Below are 9,163 nucleotides of genomic sequence, written 5' to 3' on the forward strand. Positions count from 1 at the left end.
ATGCCATCCCTGCTTCCACGTTTACTTTAGTCAGGGAGCTCCACCAAACACTGTCCACCATGGTAACCACTATTGCATTTGATGCCTCAGCGTCACAGTGTTCAGCATCACAGCAACCACAGAGTTACCTCTGTACAGAAGATGAACAGACCAGTGTTATACCACTTAGAAGAATGTTTGACCAAAAACAATTAAAATCAGGCCTGAGGGCTGCAGATTAAAGTCACCCATACACACACACACACACACATATGGATATATGTATGTATATATATGCATATATAGCATATGTGTGTAGCATATATGTGTGTGTAATTTTAATCTACACACACACTACCGCATAGCAGACAGACTTAAACAGCTCCATGTGGTGTTTTGAAATTCATCTCAACTGTGGACTGAGTGACCTGTAGGTTGGACAGACTGCCAAAGTCCAAGAGCTTCAGCATTTCCTTAGTGTCAGGATCAGCTTCACTCGTCTTCTGATCCAGGGCTGAAACCCCTGGTACATAATTACTCTCCTTGCTCTCTCCTCCTCCTGCAGCTTAGTGCATATGCCTCTCACGGGCTCTCTCTGAACCCGCTTCATCAGCTGTGTGGCATAGCCTGCTATCTTGTTCCCGGAGCTTCTTGCTGGGAATAGTGGCGAGCTCCTCGCACACGCGCTTGTTGGTGTGGAAGTCATTACCCAGGCGTGTGTAGTATTTCTCAGTGATGACCCTGGCCGCCTTCTTCACGGTTTTGGTGCAAACGTTGCCCCGTTGGCCGGCCCTTGGTGAAAGAGGAAATAGGAAGTACGAGAGAGACCTATTTTGTTATATATATTTTTGTTTGGTTGGTTTGTTGGGGTGTTTTGGTTTTGGTATAGGGTTATGTGTGTGTGTGTGTGTGTGTGTGTGTGTGTGTGTGTGTGTGTTTTAATGTAAGGGAAAGCGCGAAAACAGTCTCCCACTACTACAAATTATGCAGTTGAATTTTCTGCATTTGGGGAAATCACAGGGGTCAGCACATCCAGAACACAATGGATAAGCTTCACCCTGGGAAAACCACCGTTGTGGTCATGGTTTCTCCCCTGCCAGGTAAATGTGTTATATATATTTTTATATACAATTTAGAAGTATATGCCACAAGACAAAAAAAAAATAAATTACTATAATTTCTACTCAACTAATTCAAATTTCAGATCACAACTTTGTCAGAAGTTCTTTTTTTTCCCAGAAGTTCTTTAAGTAAAATATTTTCAGCATTTCTATACTTCTTTTTCAGTGAACAAGAAAATTCTACTATATTTGATCAAGAAAATGGAAGAGAAACAAAAGAAAGCATAAAGTCTAGCTTTTTTAAAAAAATAGAGTTAAGGGAGATTTGGGGGGAAAAATAAATAATATTAAGAACAGAAGGAAAATATAACCTAGATGTCAACATGTTTCTTTTTTTCTTTTCTTTTTTGTTGATATTTTAATGAAAGTTTACAGAAAACTTGATTTCCACTCATTCATTGTTGCACCTTTTTCTCCCTCCCCACCCCCCCCAGTTCACATTTCTCTTTAAAAAGATTCTTTCATTGTTACACAATTTTCTGCCTCCCTGCCCTCCAGTCCACTTTGCTATGTACCTCTTATTCTGGACTGTTGTCATGCAAATAATATCTAGTCATATATTCCTTTTAAACAGTTCTTTCCTTCATCTGTTTCAATGTGGTGCTCATTATCTATCCCCTTTTCTTGGTTTTCCCCTTACTCCCATGTAAGTCCTGTTTTATAACAGTGGCATTATGCAGTATTTGTCCTTTTGTGACTGAGATCTTTCACTCAGCATAATGTTCTCCAGGGTCACCCATTTTGCATAATATTTTATGAGTTCCTTGTTTTTCAATGCAGCATTACTATTGCATTGTGTGAATATACCATGACTTCTGTGAACAATGCAGCAATCAAAATAGGTGAGCATGTCAATATGTTTCTTCATATAAGAAAAGGATGTATTCAATTTTATATTATTACACTTATGAGCAAAATATGTCCCATGATTTAGGTTGTTTTTTATTTTTGTCATTATTCAAAGAGAAATAAACCAAGAACTAGATTTTAAGGCTATGGGGTAAAAAATAGTATGTTGTTAAGTACCATTGAGTTGAGCATGACTCATAGTAACCCTATGAACAAAAGACCCGAACCCTGTTCTATAACTATCGTCATTTTCCCAAATTTATAGAATTTCCAGAAGCATGTTCAGGAAGTGGATGCCACTCCTGTTTCCAAGCCTATCTTAATCTGAGAGCTCCACTGTCCACCATGGGGAACCATTATGGCATTTGACACACCAGTAGAATAGCATTCAGCATCACAATGATCCCAAGTTACCTTAGTACAGCAAACTGACAAACCAGTACTGTACTACTTAGAATAATGTTCCTCTAAAACACAATTAGAGGCCCTCGGGCCCAATTGATTATTAAATACAAAGGTCCATCCACCAAGTCCTGACTGACTCTAACAATAGGCTTCCAGATCACAACTCCTTGTTAGCTAAATCCAGCAAATCCAATCAGCTCACACACAATTATAAACAAAATTTTAAAAATTGTCTAGTTTTGATACAATTCTATGTGTATATATTATCATTGCATCCAAAAATGGGAAATGTAGGCTAGAATATAAAATTTTCATGGAATTCTTCTAGGGCCAACAAGTCTAGAATCCTCACCACTATTGCCCTTAAACTTTAAGGGATAATAACCCTTAAACTTTAAATTAAAAATCCTTTAAATCTCCTTAAGATAAAACCACAAAACTTTAGATAAAAGCTTACATAGCAAATTCAGTTCCCATTCAACTGTTTTAATACAAATTGTTCTATGATATTAAGTTATATTTTTCACACAGTGTCAGTATATTCATTATACCTATTCTGTTTATTCTATTTCCATTAATCTGGCTTCTCTTCCCCTCCTTCTCATCTTTGCCATAATGTAAATGTTGACTATTTAGTCTCATATAGTTGGTTATTTAAGCAAGTATAGTACTCACAGGCAGTATTTTAATTAATATTATTATTATAATTTCTTGTGTGCCATAGAGTTAGAACCAAACCATAGCTGGCGAGTTTTCAGAGACAGTTAATCCCATAATTAATTGTCCATCTTCTCCCACAAAGCAGCTGGTGGCCTCACAGTGCTTGTCTTTGGGATTGCAGCACAACTTCTTATCAGGAGGAACGTAGCATCAGAATTGGAGGAAGACTCATCAACAACCTGCATTATGCAGATGACACAATCTTACTTGCTGAAACTTAGGAAGTCCTGGAGCATTTGTTGCAGAGGGTCAAGACCTGTAGTCTGCAATATGAACTGAAGCTCAACTTCAAAAAGACTCTTGTTCACCATTGCAAGAACATGGAAACAACCCAAATATCTAACCACACTCAAATGGTTTGAGAAATTTTGGTACATTCACATGATAGAATACTATGCAGCACACTGGAGCAAAGATTTTGAAAATCACTACCTAAACTTGGAGGGACAGGAAAGCATTATGCTAAGTGAACTAACTCAGTCCTGTAAGGACAAATATTGTGTAAGACCATTATTATAGACATATATGAGGATTCAAGGGGGGAAGGGTGGAGCAGAGCCATGAGAATGGGCAGGGGAGGAGTATATGTGTGGGTTAATCATAGGGTTGCACAGTTTGATAGGTGGAGGGAGGAATGGGTAAAGGAAATGGGATATATCTGGTGGGGAAAAAATGTATACAAATTTTGTAACTAATCCAGTTGCTGTTATTGTTATGTGCCATCAAGTCATTTGTGACTCATAGTGATCCTATGTACAAGAGCCCTAAATGCCTATCTATCCTGTGCCAACCTCACCATCTCAAACACACTCATTCCCATCACCCCAATCACAGGATCGATCCTTCTCATCGAGGGTCTTGCTCTCCTGCGCCATCCCTCCATTCTCCCAAATATCATGTCACTCTCCAAGGACCAGTCCCCCTCCTTGCAACATGTCGAAAGTATGTCAGACAAAGCATCAGAATCCTTTACTCCAAGGAGCACTCCGGCTTCACCCTCTCCAGGACAAACCTGTTTATTCTCCTAGCACTCCATGGTATATTCAACACTCTTCTCCAGCATCACAGCTCAAAGGCATCAATTCTCTTTCTATCATCCCTAGTCACTGTCCAACTCTCCGATGCATAGCACGTAATTGTGAAGACTATAACCTGGATCAGGTGCACCTTAGTCTCCAGCCTGACATTGTTGCTCCTCAGTACTCTTGAGATGTCCCTCACATCTGACTTTCCCAATGCAATTTGTCTCCTGATTTCCTGGCTGCTGTTACCAAGAGTGTTGACTGTGGAGCCAAGTAAACTAAAACTGTTAACTATCTCAACCTCTTCACCATCCATACTGATGCTACCCAGTGGTGAGAATCTTTGTTTTCTTGATGTTGAGCCTCAATCCATATTGAAGGCTGCACTCCTTGACCTTCTGCAGCAAACTCTTCAGGCCCTCCTCAGTTTCAACAAGCAGGGTTGTGTCATCTGCATAACACAGGTTGTTGATGACTTTTCCACAAATCCTGATGCCACATTCCTCCTCGTACAGCCCAGAACCTACTAATCCAGTATAAAATTAAAAAAAAAATGTATTTAAAAGAAAAGATTCTTGCCACTGAGACTATTGGCAGCATTAGGACAGATGGAGAAGAGATTGAGATTGTTATCAATTTCAGCTTTCTCAGTTCCACAATCAACACTCTTGGCCCCAGCAGTCAGGAAATCAAAAGACAAATTGTACCAGGGAAATCTGCTGCCAGGGTGCTGAAGAGCAAGGATGTCGGTCTATAAACAAAGATGCACCTACCTGATCCAGGCCATAATTTTTGCAATTACTTACTATGCATCAGAGAGCTGGACAACGATCAAGGATGACAGAAAAAGAATTGATGCTTTTGAGTTGTGGTGCTGGAGAAGAATATTGACCATGGCCTGCCAAGAAAACTATCAGGTCTATCCTGGAGAGGGTGAAACCAAGCAGCTCTTTGGAGCAAGGATTTTGAGACTATGTCTCACATACTTTGAGCATGTTGCCAGGAGGGATCAGTCTTAGGAGAAGGACATCATGCTTAGAAAGGGTGAGGGATAGCACAGGAGAGGAAGACTCTGGATGTGACGGATTGACACAGTAACTGGGATAATGATAGGTGTGTCAGAAACAGTGAGACAAGCTCAGGGTAGAGTAGGATTCAGAGCTATGTGCATAGGGTTGTTATGGGTCCTAGTTCACTCAATGACACATAGTAACAAACAACAACAATTTCATTTAAGTCAATTTCTTGTTTAGATGTTAGGTAATCTCCTTTAGGTCTTCTCAAAATAAGACAGTAATTTATTTTAATTAGTAAGATATGTCTGCCTTAAGCATTATGCTCTTTTAAGAGACATCACTATGGTCTCAAATGGACAACAACAACCAAAAATATTAGATAGAACTGCAGGCAATAGTAAGTTTATATTATTGGAGGAGAAACAACTGAGAAAAAGAGGTCACACAACCTGAAGAGTATATCACTGACTGAATTGCACAAGTATTAACTGTTGAATTTTTGTATGTTTTTATGTTTATACTCTCAAAAACATTAAAATTAAATTATTATATGTACGGATTGACTCAGTGACAGATAATGGGGATAGGTGTGTCAGAGACAATAAGGTTGACACAGGATAGAACAGACTTCAGAGCTGTTGTACATAGGGTCACTATAAATCACAAGCAACTAGACGGCACACAATAACAACATATATAATTCATCTTATCAATGAATGAACAGATAAACAACTATTTTACATCCACACGATAGAGAGAAAAACATCTCAGAGTGAATGAGTCTGGAAGACATATGCTGAGTGAAATAAATTTTTAAAAAGAGCAAATATTATGAGTTCACAATTCTTAGATGGTTATTCAGGTTTGGGGGAGGGAGCGAGGGAAAATCAATAACCGGGTAAGAGAAACTTATTACTTTGAAAAGAAAGACAACATACAAAAAGGGAGTGATCAGCACAATATCATTGAGAAAAAAAGGCACAGGGGCACAACAGCTAAAGGCAACAAAGGAAAACATCATTTTGTGCTGCGAACAAAATGTCCAGTGGCTCAAATCTACCAGTCAGTTTATAGGAGAAAGATGGACAATCTCCTTTCATTAAGATCTACAGCCTCAGAAACCTAAGGGTGGGTTACCAGTAGTCAGGAATGACTTGATAGCAGTGATTCTTTTGGTCTTTGGTTTGTTGGTCAAGATCAATGGTAGTGATTGCTTTGCTTTGCAATTAAGATTTCATTTCCTTCTCTCTTACTTTCAACTAATTTGTCTTTCTGTTCTACTTCCTCCGTAATTTTCTCAACTTCCTCTTCCATACTTCCAACTGTTCTACTTCTTAAAATTTTATCCAATTTCTTTTCCCTCTTAATCAATCCTATATTCTTTTTAATACATTTCTACCTGTACAATTCAGTAACGTTCTTCAATTTGTGTAATCATTCTCACCTTTCTCTTTCAAATTATTCTTTCATGTTAAAAAAATAAACTCAGAGTTTATGTGGGCAAAACAAAGAGTTCAAGCAGAGGACATTATCCATCCATATGTCTTCTCATGCCTCAAAAATACTCAGAAGGTGTTTCCATTGAAGATGTTCAGGGGTGGCCTGGAGGGAAAATCAGGTCTCAGCTCTCTACCTGGGAGGATGCAGAGGTGGTCACACCCTCCACTCCACCTTCTCCTTCATCCTTGTACCTGAGTCAGGTAGCTGGGCAGCCCTGCTGACAAGTGAAGAGATCTGAAGCTGCAGAACTAGGAAGGGAATGGAAAAGAGGGTGTCCCTAATGAGGGACACTGGGGCACCCCACACAGAGGACAACCATTTGTCACAATCTCCCTGACAAGTCCATCACAGTGATGAGGCAAGCTCATTTCTGTCACCAAGTCCATACTTCCTTCTCCATTGTTTTGGCTAACACTGAAAAGAATAAGAATTTCAAAATACTTATTTGTGCTCATGCTCATGTGCCTATACCTAGACCAAAAGGCAGTTGGGTGAACAGAGCAGAGGAACACTGTTGTTATTGTTGTTGTTATGTGCTGTCGAGTCACTTGCAACTCATAGCGACCCTATGTACAACAGCCCTAAACTCTGCTCTGTCCTGTGCCAATCACACTGTCTCTGGCACTCCCATCCCGATTATCCCATTCACTAAATCAATCCACCTCATAGAGGGCCTTCCCTTCCTGCGCTGTCCCTCCACCCTCCCAAGCATGATGTCCCTCTCCAAGGACCAGTACCTCCTTACAACATGTCCAAAGTATGTCAGACGGAACCTCAGAATCTTTGCCGCCAAGGAGTTTAACCCTTTCCAGGATGAATCTGTTTGTTTCCCTACCAGTCCATGGTACCCTCAATACTCTTCTCCAGCACTACAGCTCAAAGGCATCATTTCTCCTCCTATCCTCCTTAGTCATTGTCCAACTCTCTGATGCATAACAAGTGATACCAAAGTCACTATTTAAAATTAAGAAAGGTATGGATTAGGGTTATATCCTTTCTTTATCTGTTTAATCTGTCTAAGCAAATTATTCAAGAAACTGGACTCTATGAAGAAGAATATGGCATCAAGAATGGAGTATGACACATCACCAACCTACCTTGAAGCACTTGATGCAGAAGACCAAAGAGTACAGCCTTCAATATGGATTGCATCTCAAGAAAACAAAAACTCTCACCACTGCACCAGTAGACAAACATAATGGAGAAAAGATTAAAGCTGTCAACAACATCATCTTACTTGGATCCACAATCAACACTCTTGCTATGAGTGGTCAAGAGATCAAGGGAAATATTGCTCCCCGGGAAATTGAGATAGAGCGAGAGGAAGAGGCCAGAGGGGAGGCCCCGCTCCCCCGTCTGGTCCCCTCTCTCCAGCAGCACCCTTTTCAAGGCTGCTGGCAAGTACTGCGGGCAGCGAGTTCGCCACAACGTGTTAAAGTCCGAAATCGATCTGAAATTACAAAGCCAATTAAATGCCCTCGGATTTAGAGCTCTGCTTAGGCCTGAAAGGCTCCAAACAGCCCTTTTAAGTCCTTGGGTCCCCGCCTCAGTGACCTTTGGCAACCCCTTCTTGCCTCCCCGCAATTCCCCCAGGCAATTCTGAACTCTGGGTAGGAGCTGCTTCCCCGCCTCCTTCTGCAGGGAGGGGGACTCAGGGATGATCTGGTTTTAGAGACACAGAGCCCACGGGAACTGGGAGGAGGGGGACCTCAGGAAGCTGGGGCTCTCTTCCCAGGGAAGCAGCCCCAAAGGCTGTTCCAGCCATCTGTAGCCCCTCGGCTTCATCTGCGACAGGCACTAGAAGTATGGTCTGTACCTCCGAATCTTGGACCCCCTTCTGGTATTCCGCCCCCAAACCATCCCGCTACACCTGTAATTTCTTCCACCCCTCCCTTCCTGTGGCGTTGAGACATGGGCGGGGGCTGTGGGGTGGGATGGAGAGGGTGCTTGCTATAGGACAAAGCGGAAAATATTCCAACTCAAATTTTTCAGAGTTCTGGAACTCACTTTGGTATTTGCAACGGGAAACAAAAAACGAAAGACTTCACAGAGGCAGATAGGTGTTAATTAACTAAGATTGAGCACACTTTGCACCTCTTGTGCAAAAAATGTTAAGTCAGCAGAGGCCTTACTTGGTAAAAGGAAATTGAGGTCCATAGGAGGGATAGGCCAGTCTTCAAGTACCTAGTAAATCGCAGCATAACGTCCCCTCAGATTGCCCTGCAAAAATGCCAGATATAATCCAGGGGAATATGTACTCTCTAATGGCCCTCAGCCTACCTACTAAACTCTCAATTCAATGCCAAGTCAGAACATTCCACAAGAGATTGCCAATTTTTCTCTCGTGGAGGAGCTGGTGGGTTTGAACCTCCCACCTTTGGGTTGGCAGTGCAGCACCATACCCACTAGGTTACCAGTCCAGTCCTCCATTATGACATTCAGTGCTATATAAAGTTAGAAATTCCACTCCACCAACCCACCCCCAGTTTGTAGTATGAGCTCTTCTAATGAGATTTAAAAAATGTATATGGGTCTGATATTTTCTTTTTAT

General features: G+C 41.1%; 1 pseudogene; it reads right to left on the reverse strand.

The window, feature by feature from the left end:
* Nucleotides 1-353: 353 nt before the first annotated feature.
* LOC102859206 lies at nt 354-8,472 on the reverse strand (annotated as a pseudogene).
* Nucleotides 8,473-9,163: the final 691 nt, after the last annotated feature.

The sequence above is a fragment of the Elephantulus edwardii genome, unplaced genomic scaffold (genome assembly GCF_000299155.1).
Source record: "Elephantulus edwardii isolate Elephantulus edwardi_28Jun2011 unplaced genomic scaffold, EleEdw1.0 scaffold00008, whole genome shotgun sequence".
Lineage (NCBI taxonomy): Eukaryota > Metazoa > Chordata > Mammalia > Macroscelidea > Macroscelididae > Elephantulus > Elephantulus edwardii.